The sequence below is a fragment of the Neovison vison genome, chromosome 1 (genome assembly GCF_020171115.1).
Source record: "Neovison vison isolate M4711 chromosome 1, ASM_NN_V1, whole genome shotgun sequence".
NCBI classification, from domain to species: Eukaryota; Metazoa; Chordata; class Mammalia; order Carnivora; family Mustelidae; genus Neogale; species Neogale vison.
The window spans coordinates 55,510,287-55,530,357 of record NC_058091.1 but is presented as its reverse complement, the minus strand read 5'-3'; positions in this window follow the sequence as shown (position 1 = coordinate 55,530,357).

Below are 20,071 nucleotides of genomic sequence, written 5' to 3'. Positions count from 1 at the left end.
GAAATTAATTTATAGTATAGATTAATATATTATTATAGATTAATATATATTATAGATTAAGATACTATTATAATTTAATATGTTATTATAGATTAATATATTATTATAGATTAATATATTATTATAGATTAATATTATATAATATTAACTAAATAATTGGTTACTATAATTGATAAGAGCTCTTTTTCTATATGCAAATGATTAGGGGCAAAGAAATGAATGAATCTGAGATAACATAGTAAAATAAATTACGTAGTGTTTGAGGGTTAATATTTTAGGGAGGTTGCTTTTGCTGACCACAGAGAAAAATAGCAAGATGGTAAAATCAATTCAATCCAGAAATTTTAGGAAGCCATATGAAAAAATATATTCAAATGTTACTGAAAGTCACTAAAAGAAAAAGTGAGATAAACATATTCTATTCCTGAATTACAAGACTGATTTTAGGCAATCATATTCAGAAATCTTACTTTTAAAGGAATTTAACAAAATGATTGTAACATAGATAGGCTTGATTAAAATTTTTATTCAAAAAAAGAGGCCATATTTTAAGCATCTTAGATTATGAAAATTAAGTTGGTGTTTTATTGGCATAGGAAGAGATAAACTGATGAATGGAACAAAAAAGAATGTAGAAACAGATCCCTAGATTTGAAAGTGTGGCATCACAAACTAGTGGAGAATGAACTGGCTAGTTATTTATTTTGAAATTCATATTCCCACTTCATAACATACTATAAATAAATTAAAGATGAACTAAAGAATCAGATCTAAAAAAATCAAACCATATAAAAATTAGAAGAGATTCTTTCCCTGATTAGCTCATCTTTGATTAGTAAATCACTTCCTAATCTTAAAGCAAAGAAGGAGAATGAAAGATCTGAGAACATAAAATGTTAAATTTTCTGTTTAAAAAAATTAGAAACATAATTAAAAGGCAAATGGAGAAACACTATTATAAACAAAGTACTCCTTAAAATCAGTAAGAAAATAGTAAGTCCCAATAAGTAAATGAACCAAGTATATGAAAAGAAAGTTTACCATGAAAAAACACAAATTATTATGAAATAGCTGAAAAATATAACTTTAGTCAAGAAATGAAAATGAAAATAACATTGATAAGCTAATTTCAGTTGTCAAAACAGGGGAAAAAAGCTTTATATGACTGATAACTTGGTGAGACACATATAGCTTTGGTGAAAGGGAATTTGGTAGAATCTTCATGGAAAGTAATTACAACAGTATATATCAACCACTTTTGCAATGGATTGCCTCTTCCTGGAACCTGACCTAAGAAAAGGTAAACAAAGAGGAACATATAAAAATGTTCATTGGATGCCTGTTTATACTAGTGAAAAAATATTTTATATGTACATATAAATGGGAAGGAAATGTGTCAAAGTGTTAATAGCTGTTATCCACAGTTGATGAGATTATGAATAAGTACTATTTTCTTCTTCATTATCTAATTTTCTAAATTTTCAACATGAATATATATTTCTCTTAAAATAAACTCAAGAGAAAATACTTTTTAGATAGTTGAATGTGTCAAAAGCCCCATCAAACATGTGAAGATATCATTTCTCATGATAATCTTCTAAATACATTTTGATTAAGGAAAAGGATATTCTTATATATGATTGAAAGCACAGGATAGCCAAAAAAGACAACTGTCTGTAAGATTTTCTATTTTTTAGATTTACCATTTTAAGATAAGACTATTTATTCTCAGACCTAGTATATGATTTTAAAAATTTAAAAATAAAATTTACAGGCCATATTTATTTATTTTTTTTAAAGGAACGGTATACCTCTCTCCTAGACCTGCAAGCATTCCATATGGATCCAAAATTTGCTCTGGTGAGTTTATGCACATTTACAAAAATTGCATTAGATGTATGAACTATGATCAAATAAGATTCCTCATGATAAGTTAAGCATATAAGCCAAATGTTTAAGAATACTTGTTTTTATATCTTAAGTGTAATAATTCTACCAGATGCAGGTTGTCCAGCTTTAAATTCATAATTAGAATCTAGTCAAGCCGATGACAGAATATATGCGTAGAATACAAATGTCCAATTTATCCTTGTATATAATTAATTTATGATATTCTCTGCTTTGCAAATTTTGAAAGAAGCCTCTATATATCTCAAAAACTTATTTCTATTATAAACATTTTCACAAAAAACACAATGATTTTATATTGAATTTAATTTTCATTATTATCTCCTAGAACAACTGTTTTTTCCCTGAAATATTAAAGAAGAAAGATGTTATATTGGGAATATAACTTACTACAACAGCAGGACCTGCTACTTTATTTTTTATAAGATATTTATTTTCTTGTATTTTTAAAAATTCACATGACATCAATTCATAGGAATGAAATATTTTCACATCCTCAAAGCACTGGGTGTAATTTTTAAAGATCTGGTTGTATCCCAATTCATAACATGCATCCATTATTTTTCTGAGCCTTGGTTTCAAGTATGATAACCCAAAACAAAGCAAAATCTTTCTAATGTTAAAAAGCACCTGAAATATTTCACCAGACTGTTATAAAGAAATAGCACAATAGATTGTGACATTATTAAGACTGCTTCACAACCAACCATGCGAGGGTCTCCCTGAACTGTAAGCTCTTTCCTCTGCCCTTTGTAGTAACCACAGTCAATTTTGGGGTGATTGGGAAGTTCTTCAGCCCAGCAGCTCTCCTGTTCCCTGTGTCTCCCTGTAAATGCTCATAGTACATGGAAGGGTCATTTTAACCAGAGCCTCCAGTTTTTACTTTATTTTGAACTTGCCTTGTTTGTTTGCTTGTTTTACGATTTATTTATTTATTTGAGAGAGAGAGATAGATAGAGAAAGGGACAGAGGGAGAGAGAGAAACTCCAAACAGGCTCCGTGCTGATCATGGAGCTTGATCTCATGACCCGAAGATCACAACCTGAGCCAAAACCAAGAGTCCAAGGCTGAACCACCTGAGCTACCAAGGTGCCCCTTGACCTTTATTTGGATACATACTGACTGCTGGTTTACTTACTGCATCTCAACCTCTTTCTTTAATTAAAAAGGTTATAAAGATGGACCCTAGGCAAAGTCTTATGCTTGTCTTTGGCATGCCTCAAGGATGTTTTTAAAAATTCATTTATTTTAGGTACTCTGATAATTTTTGATCAAACACCAATTAATATGTTCACCTGTTATGGTGAAAAAAAACCTTAGAATTTAGAGCTGTGAGACGTGGGGTTGATAATCCTTTGTCTGTCACTTAATAGTTAAGTGACTATGAATGACCCACAGCCTCTCCAAGCCCTGGTTTCCACATCCTTAAAGCGATAAAAATAATCATTTCAAGGCTTGTAATGAATGAGGTGCATAAGAGATAAAGTTCTCAGTGTGCTTTCTACAATGAAATACTAACGGTGGTACTATTTTAAGACTCTAATGTTTCTGACTTTGTCTTCCTTTTCCTCCCAGTGTCTCTGAGGCTTTCCACATCTATAATTGAATCTGCTATTTTTCTCTTTGTTAATATTCCAAGTTTATGCAAAAACCTAAATGCCACCATGCTCGGGAGCCCACACATTAGTACACCATTCTTTCCCAGTTTATCTATAGGGGACAGGCACTGTTCTAGGCAGAGGAGCGTGCAATGTAGCACACGAGACTTCAACAATGGGTGGACTGAGATAAATTAGCTAAGTGGTCAGAAGAACAAGTAAGGATGAGACCAATTTTCATTTTATTGCAAAGTTCTTTGAAGCTATTAAAATCATTCTGCTATAAATCTGCAAACACAGTAGACAGTGAATGTTTCAAAATAAAATAACCCAGAGGAACAGCCCAAGGGAGCCAGATAACTTAAATAGAGGTCTTTAAAAATCCTAATAAGTGTCTTAGAATTCCGCTGTGTATGCGTTTCCAAATAACTAGAGTAATGTATATCATTCCAGGGATGCACATAATGAGATGTTCTTTACCAAAATTTGGCAGAAATGATGCTCTTGTAGACAAGCTTGCTAGGTCTAGAAGTGCCTTGTGAATTTTTCCACCTTTACTTTCTTTACTGATCTTTTTAAGAACATCTCCCACTGTGTGTCATTTGTTCATTCATTCCAAAAATACCCATTAAACACCCGCCCTGTGCCAAGCAGTCTAGGCAATGAGCAGTGCATAAAACACCCCATGCCATCAATGCTCTCGTTGGATCAACATTGACTCTTATGTGTGATGATAGTAAGTTCTTGGGAGAAAAATAGAAACCAGGGAAGGAGCAAATAGAGGGAGAAGGTTTATCTTCTTGATCAGCAATTAATTTTTTAATTTTAAATAAACCTTGTTACAAACAGTTGTTTAATGAATGAAGAAAAATAGGGGTGCCTGGGTAGCTCAGTCATTAAGCTTCTGCCTTTGGCTCAGGTCAGGATCCCAGGACCCTGGGTTCAAACCCTGCTAGGGGCTCCCTGCTTGGTGGGAAGCCTGCTTCACCCTCTTCCACTCGCCCTGCTTATGTTCCCTCTCTTGCTGTCTGTCTCTGTCAGATAAATAAATAACATTTTAAAAAATGAATAAGGAAAAATAGATGACTTCAATTTCCTTTTTTTCCCCACTTCTGGCAAGACTGTGCTTATCTTCACCTAGTGATTCAACACTTCCATACATCACCCCAGGCTCATCACAGCAAGTAGCATCCTTGCAACCCATCACCTATTTCTCCCATCCCCCCACCCTTCTCCCCTGTGGTCACCAGCAGTTTGTTTTCGATAATTAAAAATCTGTTTTTCGGTTTGACTCTCTCTCTTTCCCCTTGCTCATTTTTTTGTTTGTTTGTTTGTTTCTTAAATTTCACATATGAGTGCCACTATACAGTATTTGTCTTTCTCTCACTGACTGATTTCTTTTTTTTTTTTAAAGATTTTATTTATGTATTTGACAGAGATCACAAGTAGGCGGAGAGGCAGGCAGAGAGAGAGGAGGAAGCAGGCTCCCTGCTGAGCAGAGAGCCCGATGTGGGGCTTGATCCCAGGACCCTGGGATCATGACCTGAGCCGAAGGCAGAGGCTTTAACCCACTGAGCCACCCAGGCACCCCTGACTGACTGATTTCACTTAGCATTATACTCTCCACCTCCATCTCTGCCACTGTAAATGGCAAGAGTTCATTTTTTTTAATGGCTGAATTATGTGTATGACCACTATTTTCTCCATCAACGAGACATGTGGGCTGCTTCCATATCTTGGCTAGTGTAGATAATGCTGCTCTAACACAAGGGTACATGCCCCTTTGGATTAGTGTTTTTGTTTTCTTTGGGTAAATACCTAGTAGTGTGATTGCTGGATCATAAGATAGTTCTGTTTTTAACTTTTTGAGGAGACTCCATACTGGTTTTCCACTGTGGTTCACCAACAGTGCACAAGGGTTCCTTTTTCTCTGCATCTTCATCAGCACTTGTTTTTTCTTATGTTTTTTATTTTAGCCGTTCTGACAGGTGTGAGGTGTATCTCACTGTAGTTTTTGATTTGCATTTCCCTGATGATGAGTGATGTTGAGCATCTTTTCATGTGTCTGCTGGCCATCTGGATGTCTCCTCTGGAGAAATATCTGTTCTTGTCTTCTGTCCATTTTTTAATTGGATTATTTGTTTTTGGGTATTGAGTTGTATCAGTTCTTTACATACTTCGGATATTGACCCTTTGTCAGGTATGTGATTTGCAAATATCTTCTCCTATTCTGTAGGTTACCCTTCAGTTTTGTTGACTTCTTCCTTCACTGTAGAATTTTTCCTTCACTGCAAAAGATTTTTGTTTTGACCTAATCCCAGTAGTTTACTTTTGCTTTGGTTTCCCTTGCCTCAGGGGACCTATCTAGAAAAAAACTTGCTACAACCAATGACGGAAAAGCTACTGCCTATGCTCTCTTCTAGGATTTTTATGGTTTCAGGTATCACATTTAGGGTTTTGTTTTGTTTTTTTAAGATTTTATTTACTTATTTGACAGACAGAGATCACAAGTAGGCAGAAAGGCAGGCAGAGAGAGAGGAAGGGAAGCAGGTTCCCTGCCAAGCAGAAAGCCTGATGCGGGGCTCGATCCCAGGACCCTGGGATCATGACCCGAGCTGAAGGCAGAGGCTTTAACCCACTGAGCCACCCAGGCACCCCACATTTAGGTTTTTAATCCATTTTGCATTTATTAATGTGTAGAGTATAAGAAAGTGGTCCAGTTTCATTCTTTTGCATGTGGCTGTCTGGTTTTCCCAATACCATTTGTTAAAGAGACTGTCTTTTCCCCACTGGATATTCCTTCCTACTTTGTTGAAGACTAGCTGATCATATAATTGTAGGTTTATTTCTGGGTTTTTGATTCTGTTCCATTGATCTGTGTGTCTTTTTTTTTTTTTTTTTTTTGCCAGTATCATACTGTTTTGATTGCTACAGAATGTGTTATAACTTAAAGTCCAGAAGTTATAAACCTTGCTTTTATTTTTCAAGATTGTTTTGGCTATTTGGGGTCTTTTTGTGGTTCCATACAAATTTCAGGATTGTTTGTTGTAGTTCTGTGAAAGATGCCATTGATATTTTGGTAGGGATCATGTTAAATGTGTAGATAGCTTTGGGGAGTATTGACATTTTAACAATATTTGTTGTTCTAATCCATGAGCATGGAATGTCTTTCCATTTCTTTGTATCTTCCTCAATTTCTTTAATCAGTGTTTTACAGTTTCCAGAGTACAGGTCTTTCACCTCTTTGGTTGGGTTTATTTCTTGGTATCTTATTAATTTTGGTGCACTTGTAAATGGGATGGTTTTCTTAATTGCTTTTTCTGCTGCTTTTCCTTATTAGTGCATAGAAATGCAACAGATTTCTGTATATTGATTTTGTATCCTGTGACTTGACTGAATTCTTTTATCTGTTTTTTATCAGTTTCACCGTTTTTTTGGTGGCATTCTATATGTAGCATCATGTCATCTATGAGTAGTGAATGTTTTGCTTTTTCCTTACCAATTCATATGGCTTTTTTTTTCTTTACTGTTATTATTGTCTGATTGCTGTGGCTAGGACTTCCAGTACAAGAGAGTAGACATCCTTGTCTTGTTTCTGACCTTAGGGGAAAAGTTCTCAGTTTGTTGCCATTGAATATGATGTTCGCTGTGGGTTTCTTATATACGGCCTTTATTATGTTATCTCTAAACCTACTTTGTCAAGTGTTTATTTTTTTAATATTATTTATTTATTTATTTATTTGAGAGAAAGCTTGTGCATGCAAAAGCAAGGAGAGTAGCAGAGGGAGAGGGAGAAGCAGGATCCCTGCTGCTGACACTGATGCTGATGCAGGACCCGATCCCAGGACCCTGGTATCAAGAACTGAGCTAAAGGCAGATGCTTAACCAACTGAGCCACCCAAGCACCCCTTGAGGGTTTTTGTCATGAATGGATTTTGTACTTTGTCAAATGTTTTTCCTGAGGTTATTGAAATGACCATAGGGTTCTTATCCTTTCCCTTATTAATGTGATGCATCATGTTGATTGATTTGCCCTATTGAGCCACCTTTGCAACCCAGGAATAAATCCCACTTGATCATGGTGAATATTGGTTTGCTAGTATTTTGCTGAGGATTTTTGAATCTGTGTTCATCAGGGATATTGATCTGTAGTTCTCTCTTTCCCCCTCTCTCTCTTTTGTGTGTGTGTGTGTGTGTGTGATCTATACTGGCTTTGGTATCAGGGTACTACTGGCCTCATAGAATGAATTTGCAGTTTTCCTTCCTTTTCTATTTTTAAAATAGTTTGATAAAAATGAGTATTAATTCTTCTTTAAATGTTTAGTAGAATTCACCTATGAATCCATCTGGTCCTGGATTTTGTTTGTTGGAAGTTTTTTGATTACTGATTCAGTTTCTTTTTTGGATATTGGTCTGTTCAAATTTTCTATTTATTTCTGCTTCTGTTTTGGTGGTTTGTATGTTTCTTGGAATTTATCCATTTCTTCTAGGTTGTCCACCTTGTTCGCATATAGTTTTCATAATCTTCTCATATAATTGTTTGTATTTCTGTGGTATTGGTTGTTGTTTCCCTTCTCTCATTTGTGATTTTATTTATTTGAATCTTTCCTCTTTTTTCTTGATAATTCTGGCTAGAAGTTTATCAATTTTATTGATTTTTTTCAAAGAAGCAGCCCCTGGTTTCATTGACCAATTGTTTTTGTTTCTATATCTTTTTTTTTCTCTCTAATCTTTATTCTTTCCTTTCTCCTGCTGGTTTTAGGTTTTGTTTGTTTCTTTGTTTGTTTGTTTTCTACATCCTTTAGGTGTAAGATTAGGTTGTTTTTGAGATATTTCTTACTTCTTGTATAGGCCTGTGTTGCTATAAACTTTGCTTTTAGAACCACTTTTACAGTATTCCAAAGGTTTTGGACTGTTTTGTGTTCCTTGTCATTTGTTTCCATGTACTTTTTAAATTTCTTCTTCGATTTCCTGGTTGACCCATTCATTGTTCAGCAGTGTGTTATTTAACCTCTAGGCATCTGTGCTTTTCTAGACTTTTTTTGTCGCGGCTGGCGTGACAAATCAACCAGGAACATGAGGGTAAGAGGATGGTGAAAAGAAATTAAGAGACAAAGAGATGGGGGCAGGAGGAGCACTGAGGAGGATGTCCAACAGTGCCGATTTTATTCCACATCTTACAAGCATTTATAAGGCAGACCACAATAGAAAGTAATACATCAGTATCTAGTCATATGACCGCAAGTTCCTATAACAAGTTTACATTAACTACAAATAAATCTCGTGATGCCAGGTAGTCATGGCTAATGCCATTAGCTACTATTGATGCAAGACAATCAACCAGGGAGTGGGTTATGGGCAGTACAGGAACAACAAGGACCAACTAAGAATTCACGACCCTGACCACATTGTTCCCTTCTGTAGGGGGAGCATGTGGAAAGTCACGTAGGTGAGCGCACAACACGTAGCACAGACCCTTCCTCAGTGTTACTCAACTTTCCTGTCCTTAGTCAGGGCCTGGTTTGATCCACGACTCCAACTGTGCCGTGGCCTCCAACATTTTCTTGTGGTTGCTTTCTAGTTTCATAGCTTCATGGTCTGCAAAGATGCATAGTATGACTTCATTTTTTTTTTTTTTTAATTTGTTGAACCTTGCTTTGTGGCCTAACATGTGATCTATTCTGGAGAATATTGCACGTGCACTTGAGAAGAATGTCATTTTAGGATGGAATGCTCTGACTATATCTGTCAAGTCCATCTGGTTCAGTGTGGCATTCAAAGCCATTGCTTCCTTGTTGATTTTCTGTTTAGATGATCTGTCCATTGATATAAGTTGGGTGTTATAGTCCCCTACTATTATTGTATTATTATTGGTTAGCTCCTTTATGTTTTTTATTAACTATTTTTCGTATTTGGTTAATGACTTAAATTTCTTACCCAATCTAAGTTTCTGCTGTTAGTACTGCCATAATAGAGAGAAAAGTTAGGACCAATTTATTGCAATAAGTAGTATCATTTAGGCCAATGTTTGCTATTTTGCTTTATATATTGGAGGAGTTTTCTTTCTGTTCAAAATTTTAAACTTAGCTTTATTCAGGTGTAATTTATAACCACTGACATTCACTCACCAGAATTGTCTAGTTCTACAGATTTCATTATACATGCACCATCCTTAAACCTGCACCATGATTGAGATATAGAACATTTCTCTCACCACAAAAGTGCCTCCTTCTTCCTTTGCAGTCAAGCTCTGATCCTATCCCAGGCCCAGCCCACCACTGACATGCCCTGCATCATGATTTTTGCCTTTTGTAAAATTTCATATAAATGGCTCAAAAGAGCAAGGGAAAGAGGCTGGCTCTGGGCTTTTATTGTGGTTGTTGGGTTGGGGGCTGTTGTGAGAATTCTTGCTGGAGGGCAGAGGTGTGTGTGGTTTAAATCTCATACTGGATCCAAAGGAGGGAGCACCTGCTGTTACTGACCAGCTTGCCAGGATGTGGCTCACAAAGGAAGGAAAGGTGAGGCCTAAAAGCTGTGGGCAAACATCAAAACTGGAGCCTGACTATTTTTAGAGTTACAAATTCAGTTTTAGAGGAGTAGGGCCCTCTAGAGGTTTGAAAGCTTTCCTATTGAAGGCAATATCAAAGATAATATGATTATTAAGAAAGGAGAATTTCTTTTTCATTTAGTATTTATTGTTTGTGTCTGCTCATAAATACACTGTAATTATAAAAAATGGAAAAAATATAGGAAAGTATAAAACAGAAATTAAACTTCACTTACAACCTCATCATCCTAAAATAGTCTCAGTTAATAGGTTAATGCTTCTGCTGTCCCTTCTTCTATGGATTACTTTGATAACTAGAAAAAACAAATTATCAAACAAATGAAAACATAAATTTTTTTCTGGTGTACCTTTCAGTACACTTACCCTTCTCTTATCAAAGTCTTGGTATAGTCATTATTTTCAAACTTTTTAATAGAAAAGTTAACATTGTTTTTTTAAAGATATATTTATTTATTTTAGAGGGAGAGAGTGTGCATCTGCATGTGAGCAGGGGGAGGAGCAGAGGGAGAGGAAGAGAGAGAGGAGAGAAGCAGACTCCCCACTGAGCACAGAGCCTGGCACAGGATTCCATCTCATGATCCTGAGATCATGACCTGAGCTGAAGTCAAGAGTTGGTTGTTGAATGACCTGAGCCACTCAGGTGCCTCAAAAAGTTAGCATTTCTATTCAATTTTGCTTATTGTCTCTGGTGATGCTTTTATCCTATTTTCTTGTTTTTATAAACATGGCAGATCTGAACCTACTATATTTTTTATAAGTTTACAAATTCAGAAGTTTGTTTCTTTGTTAGAAAAGTATTCATTTAACCACATCTCTCCATTTTGCTGTCAAGAAACTGCTGGGATTCCAATTTGACCTTTCCCATTTGGTGCTCAGAATCAGCAAAGGACCGAAAAGTTCTACACAGTGCCCCAAGGAATACACTGTGCATTTGGATATCCACAGTCTCTCACCACTTTCATCTTTCAGGTGCATCAAGAACTTGTCAGATTTGAAGGGAAACCACAAACTTTCATGTTTCAAAGATTTCAAACAGGCTTAGTGATGATGCTTCTAACGGCTGACAGAGTAGCCTCTATTTATCCCTGTTAATTCTACCCTTTTCAAATTCCTTCCTGGTATACCTCAAAGTATTTTCATTGCCATCACTCAGGGGCAAATAGGAAAAAAGAATTCTATCACATCTTGTCTGTCACCTGTCCTTCCTTCATACTATTTTGCTGTATTCTACTTAGTGAATATCAAGCCACATAGTTCAACTGTAAAATGAAGTTAATTCTATCATAAGACAAAAGCTGGCATGGTCTTGGTTATAGCAAAGAGAAATGTCAAATATGCAAGGACTCTGGTTCTCAGGGTGGTTTCCTTAAATCCCCATGTGGCTTTTCAGATGCAGACTGATGGTGGTCATGGAAACTCTGTGACATGTTGCCCCTTCATACACATCAGACACATCTGTCCCAAGTACACAGTATAAATGTATGCAGACTGATGGGTCTTTTTAAAGGGGGAAATTAAGGACTCTGTGGAATCATCGAGCTGAGTATTTTTGGATATTTATGTAGCACACAAAGCCTAAAACTTTTATTATTGGCTCTATACAGAAAAATTTGTTAATTCCTGCCCTAGTCATCCATGTTCACATAGAGAGAACTGCTGATGTCAATATTTTTTTTCTAAATATTTTATTTATTTATTTGACAGACAGAGATCACAAGTAGACAGAGAGGCAGGCAGAGAGAGAGAGAGGGGAAAGCAGGATCCCCGCTGAGCAGAGAGTCCGATGTGGGGCTCAATTCCAGGATGCCGGGATCATGACCTGAGCCGAAGGCAGAGGATTTAACCTACTGAGCCACCCAGGTGCCCCATGTTGATGTCAATATTTGTTAAAAATTGGTGGTTAATATGATATTACAAGTAAATTTTTGATTGTTATGGACTCATAAAATAGTAAGATCATACCCACTGCAAAAATGTCTAGGAACAGGGAATATCATTCCAGGGCAGGACATTGAAATTACATGGTACAAAAAGTGAAGCAGGTGACTTTGGAAGAAGGCACATAGGCTTGATGTTTAACTTATTCTTAAAGCCTCCTGTACCTAGACTGTATTGTGAGAAAAATAAGCATAAATTCTATATACCATTGGGGTAATATACAAATAAGTTTAAAGTCATCACTAGATGTTGATGCTTGACTTTGTTCTCTGTATACAAATATATATATAAAATAATATTCACCTGCATTTATGGAACTCTTACTATGTGTCAAATGCTATTCTAAGCACTTTGTCTGATTTATCTAATTTAATTCCAGAGCAACCCTATGAAATAGGTACTATAAGCATTATCTTATTTTATTTTTTTAAAGATTTTATTTATTTATTTGACACACAGAGAGAGATCACAAGTAGGCAGAGAGGCAGGTGTGGGGGTGGGAAAGGACTCTGCTCCTGCTGAGCAGAGAGCCTGATGCGGGACTCAATCCCAGAACCCTGAGATCATGAACTGAGCCGAAGGCAGAGGCTTAACCCACTGAGCCACCCAGGCACCCCACATTATCTCATTTTAAAAAGGAAATCCCATGGCTTCAAGAGGTTCAATAACTTGCCCAAGGCCATGCAACCATAGAGATACATGGAAACCAGGCAGTGTAACTAAAAGCTCAGAGCCTTAGCCATTCTGTGTACCACTTCCTGGGAGATTCTAGTCCTGTGGGATAAGGGCTCTGATCTGGGCCCCATAGCAAAACACCGTGGTATGGTGATATCTCAATGTGGTTTTAATTTGAATCTCCCTAAGGGCTAGTGATGATGAACATTTTTTCATGTGTCTGATAGCCATTTGTATGTCTTCATTGGAGAAGTCTCTGTTCATATCTTCTGCCAAATTAAAACCACATTGAGATACCACCTTACACCAGTTAGAATGGCCCAAATTAACAAGACAGGAAACAACATGTGTTGGAGGGGATGTGGAGAAAGGGGAACCCTCTTACACTGTTGGTGGGAATGCAGGTTGGTGCAGCCTCTTTGGAGAACAGTGTGGAGATTCCTCAAGAAATAAAAAATAGAACTTACCTATGACCCTGCAATTGCACTCCTGGGTTTTTACCCCAAAGATACAGATGTCGTGAAAATAAGGGCCATCTGTACCCCAATGTTTATAGCAGCAATGGCCACGGTCGCCAAACTATGGAAAGAACCAAGATGCCCTTCAATGGACGAATGGATAAGGAAGATGTGGTCCATATACACTATGGAGTATTATACTTCCATCAGAAAGGATGAATACCCAACTTTTATAGCAACATGGATGGGACTTGAAGAGATTATGCTGAGTGAAATAAGTCAAGCAGAGAGAGTCAATTATCATATGGTTTCACTTATTTGTGGAGCATAACAAATAGCATGGAGGACATGGGGAGTTAGAGAGGAGAAGGGAGTTTGGGGAAATTGGAAGGGGAGGTGAACCATGAGAGACTATGGACTCTGAAAAACAATCTGAGGGGTTTGAAGTGGCGGGGGGTGGGGTGGGAAGTTGGGGTACCAGGTGGTGGGTATTATAGAAGGCATGGATTGCATGGAGCACTGGGTGTGGTGAAAAAATAATGAATACTGTTATCCTGAAAAGAAATAAATTTAATTTAAAAATAAAATAAAATAAAACAAAAACAAACAAACAAACAAACAAACAAACAAAAAAAAACCACCGTGGTATGGGCAAGGGTTTGCTAGAGAGCTGAGTCTGGAATGACAAGATTTGATGTTAACGGAAAGACGCATTTCGACCTTCTCAAGTAACCCCCAGCTTCAGCCCTGAAGATTTTGGGGCCACAGACTTATCTCTACCAAGCCTCTGAACAAATCCTGTTCAAATTGGAAGGTACCTTGGGCTATCGTAGGCTCCCTCTCTCCACTCTCTCTGTCCTGAACCTGCGTTAAAGATGCCTCTTCCTCCTCCCACTTCTCTGGTGCGCTTTCCATTCTGGAGAGCACTGCATCCCTACTTCCTTGCTTTGCGTCTCTGTTATATGCTGTTGGACCCTGCAGCTTCTTACCTTCCTCCCCTCCCAATATGAATAGCAGGTTGCTCCCAAGGCCCTATCATCATAAATAACATGGCAAGGGACATCCTTACAGACCTCTGTGAGAGTTTTTTCGGGATACACACACTGGAGTAGAAATGCCGAATGTTTAAACCAGTCTGTGCCCTGCCCCCCAGCAAGGCATGAAGGCTTCTATATACCAATTAATAGCAATATATAGCATAGGTTTCATACTTGACGTTTTATTTACTTGGCAAGGTAATACTTGGCATTTTCCAGCTGATTCCTCGCTTTGTCTTCAGTGTATCCAAGCCTAAACCACGAGTCAGAGAGCTCATTCCCACCGGTGGCTGCAGGCCCGGCTGCTCAGCTTGGAGCTGACTACGCCCCTGTAGCTCTTCATTCTTATAATCAGCCGAGCACTTATTTATTATATTAATGTCAGCATTTAAGCCTCTGTGCTCACCATAGTGCAACAAGGCCACCAAGGTAGTGAGTGAGTGTCTTTTATGCCCCTAGGGCTTTTCATCACCCCTGGCATAGGGATACTTAGTACAAGGTTGTTGACTCAAATAACAGAAGAAAGGACAAAGAGAGGACTTGCAGGGGCACCTGGATGGTTCAGTGGGTTAAGCCTCTGCCTTCCTCTTGGGTCATGATCTCAGAGTCCTGGGATCGAGCCCCCCACCCACCTTTGCCTGCCTGTCTACCTACTTGTGATCTCTCTCTATGTCAAATAAATAAATAAAACCTTAAAAAAAAAAAAAGAACTAACTTGCAAAGATGATTCTATTTGTAGCAGATGGAATTCAAGATCAATTTAACTGGTAGTGAGAGGTAGGTACTTTTGTCTTTCAGTGGAATCTAGAGCTTTGGATTTGAAGCAAAAGAGATAGGGACACCTGGGTGGCTCAGTCGGTTAAGTGTCTATCTTCAGCTCAGGTCATGATCTCAGGGTCCTGGGATTGAGCCCCACGTGGTCCTCCCTCCCACTTGTGCTCTCTCTTGCTCTCTCTTGCTATCTCTCTCTCTCAAATAAGAAAATAAGATCTTAAGAAAAAAAATAAAGCAAAAGAGATAGTTTGGGGATGGAGGTGAGGATCAGTGAATTGCATGGGATAGAAGTATATTGAGTGGGCGATGGACTACAGGTTTATTTGGGAATCAGGGAAGAATGGTGGTTGCCAAATGGGGGCCAGAGGGGAGGCTCAGTGAGACAGTGGAAGGGAATCAGTACAGTGTTATCAAAACCAGAGGAGGGATGGACGAGAGGAGGGAGTGGTGTCCTATAGGGCAAGCACTGGGCTCAAAATGAGATTAAGCAGGGGCTGCTGGGTCTAAAAATTCATATTTCACCAATACCTTTGATAAAGCTCATTAATTTGTACTAATATTAAGAAACATATGACTTGTTCCCCTACTTATCTACAGAGAATATTCTGAACTTCCTTTTATCTTAACTATTGTATGACACTTGAGATAGCTATATAAAGGGGAAATTTGGAATGCAATATTATTACAGGGAAAATGGAATTTTACTAAAAGCAGTCATCTTAAAATAATTGGCTTATAGATTACTCTGTATTTTGTGAGGCCCTTAAAAAAAAAAAACCATTAACTAGTTCCCTATTTCATAATAGCACATAAGAGTTTCTTTGAAAATATAGGAGCTCTGTGTTTTTTATTTAATTTAATTTTATTTTTTTCAGTGTTCTAGAATTCATTGTTTATACACCACACCCAGGGTTTTAAAGAAAGACACTGTGCCGTCTTTCTAGCACAGGTTACTATTGACACCACTGGCCTCACAGAAATCTGCCCTTACCTGAAATTCTAGGAAGTAGAAGATAATTTATTGTTGTGTACTTATCATCTAGTATTCTTCTCATAGACTTTTCAGGTTTTAATGGACACGCTGAGATTTTTGTCAAAAAAATTTAAACACTTTCTCCGTTAATCTCGTAGAACTTGTTGGAGAACATAGTTTTTTCAAAGATCCTAAATTTCAGTGTCTTTGGACAAAGCCTACTTTATAGCTTTATATTTTATAAATCTTTCATGGTATTTTTTGTAAGTTATTCCCCTTCTACCTTTCAAAAGCATAATCTTTCAGACTTTTCTGGAAAGAAAAAAATTGCCTTAAGTCATTTTCACTATTTCTAGGTATAGAGTTAAATTAATGCAGTAAAATTTAAAGAAGAAACTCTTCTTTTCATGTGGTTTGGTGCTCACTTCTTTTATTTCCTTTGTGCCTGAAATTTATGTCCCTTGTGCTCACAGTGACTTATAAATCGTCTTTACTCATCTACCCCCACTAATCTCAGGCCTTGGAAAAAGATTTTTGAGTCCCATGATTTCTTTTCCTGCAGTACTTTCAGGATGGGAGGTTATATTAAGGAATTCAGTGAGAATGTGAGTTGGGTTATCTGGAATTCTATCAAGTATATCATCTTTTCCTCGTCTCTCTAACATGATACAGTAACTGATGCTCATAGTTATAACCCCAAGGTACCACACTGGCTTCTGAATCAGGAAGATTGCCGGGATGGTTGTAGTAGGTATTTTATTTATAATAATCCACTAAAAATTTATAATCCTACACCACAAAGTTTTTTATTACATCATTTGATTAATCTGTTATCTTTATACCAGATAACAGAAAGACGGTCAAACTTCTAACTTTGATTGTCCCAGTTTCTCTTTCTTATATGTAAAGCCCGTCTTGCATTTTACTCTGTGTTTTTCTCTAAGTCCGGGTTTGGGCAAAGCAAACCCCCAGCAGCTCCACACCTGCACCTGAGCATCTCTATCAAGCTGAAGGAGAAGACACACTCCTGCTGACTGGTCTTGTTACATTTATGACCATCAGGCTCCAATAGGACCCCAGGATGGCTGGCCTCCCTGTGATATTTTTCTAGTCATTTCACGCTCCTGAACTCTAGCCTGACTGAGTCTACAGCATTTCTTAGCTCCCGTGCCTTCCTCCTCTTTTTCATCAGATGACCTTGCTTTCTGTCATCATAGTAGAACTTTCACCTCCCCTCATCACCAATTCTACTCCCCTCCCTGCCTCTGTTCCTACAGATGCTGCTTTCACACCTGTAACAAATAAAGTGAACCAGCTGGGCTCCCGCCCGAGGTCAGACTCTTCGCTCATGGATTCCTTCCCCTCCCCCTCAGCCACCCAGGGCTCTGTTCCAGCATCACCTGCTTCCCCTCTTGCTAGACCATTTTCTCCATAGCCCTGCATGTAGCAATGTCTTCTGTCATGGAGCAAGACCGTCCTTTACCAGGTATCCCGCTCTAGCCCTAGCCCCATTTGTCAGCTTCCTTAGAGTTATACTCCTGAAGCCACTGTTCACCTTGCCACCTCCACTTTCTTCCCTCAGTCTCTCCAGAGCCCACTCTGGCTGACACTGTTCCCAATGAGCCAGAAACCAGCCTCCCAGACTGCAGTTGGTTTTGGTGCCCACCTCTCTGGTTCCCTTAGCAGCAGAGGACACTGTTACTCAGACTCTTCTTTCAGTGGCTTTAGTCACAGCTCCCAGAGCCCCACCTAATGCTTCTCTCCTGTGGCTCCTCAGAATCCCTTCCAGATTCTCCAGGTTGGGGTGCCCTCAATGTTCATCCTCGGCTTCCCTTAATCCAGTCTCATTTCGTCTTATGACTTTAAAGATTTTATTTATTTATTTGAGAGAGAGACAGTGAGAGAGAGCATGAGCGAGGAGAAGGTCAGAGAGCGAAGCAGACTCCCCATGGAGCTGGGAGCCTGATGTGGGACTCGATCCCGGGACTCCAGGATCACGCCCTGAGCAGAAGGCAGTCGTCCAACCAACTGCGCCACCCAGGCGTCCCTCGTCTTATGACTTTAAATAACTACTACATGCCGATATATCCTGTTTGCTTTGCTTCCCTGCTGTTCTCCCCTAACTACAGACCCCCCTTGACAACTCCACTCAGATGTGTTAGGCCTCTGAAACTCCATGTGTCCAGATGAAGAGTTTTGCTTCCTCTCCACCACCACACCCAGACTCATGGGTCTCTCTGTCTTCTCCATTTCAGAATGTGGCAACTCATTCTCTTAGTTGCTTATGTCAAAAATTCAGGAGTCAACCTTGGTTCCTCTCTTTTGTGTCCACATCCACCAGGTGCTTCTAGTATATCACAGAGTCTAAACACTTCTGACCATGTTTTCCTGGTGGTGGCTGAGCCCAAGATCTTCCTGGACCCCTTGAAGTAGCTTTCTGCATGGCCTCACCTCCTCTGCTCTTGGTCCATGTGGTCTCTACTCCACGGAGCAGCTAGAGTGGTCTTATGAAACCACTAATCGACCCTCCAGTGGCTCTCCATCACATCTGGAATAAGCTCCGATATCCTTGTTGTGATTTGGTCTTATCCCCCTTCTATCCAATGGCCACCACTCTCTCCTACTTTCACTTTGCTCTAATATGCAGATCTTCTTAATTCTCCCTAAACGCAGTATGTTTGACTGCCTCAGTACCTTTGCATTTGTGGTGCCCTCAACCCTGAACACTCATGCCTCCAGGCATTTCAAGGTATTTTTTTCTTCCTTTCCATATTTTTCTTCTTATTATTTATCTTCATCTGAAATATAGAGCTACCGATTTAAGCTTCGCGAGGACAGACACTCTGTTTCTCTTGGGCACTGCTGTATCTCCAAGCTTAGAACAGTGCTTGATTAATAAATATTAAATGACAAAATAGTGTCATAAGGTATTTTTCTAATTTTTAAACTCTAGTTCTGCCCTGCTGATACACCCAACATGGACTGTATATAAAACTCCTTTCAACAGTTCTGGTTGTGGGTCTCAACACTTCTAACATCTACATAGTATCTCTGATCTCTGTCATTGTCATTGTCAACCCTACCCTCTGAGAGATGGTAAGTGTGTTTTAACTACAATAGCCATTTTTTGTCTGTTTTCAGGGTTGCAGTTCTTCCCATAGGACAGTATGGATTGCATCACCTATGTGATTTTATTTTTGTTTTTTGTTTAATTTGTTATTATGGACATTTGAAAAAATGTAAAATAGAAAATAGAATAATATAGTGAGCAAAATTTACTATCAGCCCAGCATCAACAATGAACTCACGGCTAGTCTTGTTTCATGTATTAGCACCTCTTACCTCTCCAGATTATTCCGAAGCCAGTTCCAGGCTTAATATCATTTCATCTCTAAAATTTTCATCTCTATAGGATGTCTACATTTAAAAACAAAAGGGAAACACACGTAAGTACAATACTGCTTTCACACCTAAAATTATCAATAATTTCTTAATATCAACACATTCTTAGTCCGTGTTCATATTTTTCTCATTTTCGTGTAACAATTCTTAACTGTGTTTATTTGAATCAGGTTCCAGAAAAAAAAAAAAATCCGTATTTTAAAATTGGTTGGTCTGTTTCTTATTTCTCATGGCAAATCCTCTCTTTCTCGTTCTGTCTTTCTCTCTTTCTCAATTCTTCTCCCTGCCCCAACTCTACCCCATCATTTTTGTTCGAGGAAACTTGTCATTTTTTTCCTGTAGAGCCTCCCTCAGCCTGAATTTTGCTGATTGCATCTCCCACATTTTCGTCTGGTACATTTCTGATAAATTGGTAGATGTAGAGGCTCTGATAAGAATCAGGCTCCATATCACTTTTGGTAAGACTACTTTATAGATAGTGCCTATTTCCAATAAGAAGTGATAATAATGTCTGAATGTCACTCTTTCAGTGATGCTGTCAGCCTTGGGATTACAGAGCTTCTGTTTATGTGGATTTTACCTACTGATACTTCACATTAGAAATTAAAACTAAGAAAACTTTGAAACAGTTATTTGTTTAAAGTAACAATAATAAACCTTTACATGCTGGCACAAATAACATAATTTCAAAGGAAATAACTATATTTTCCAAAATAAAAATTTCATAAGAAAGAGAGCAT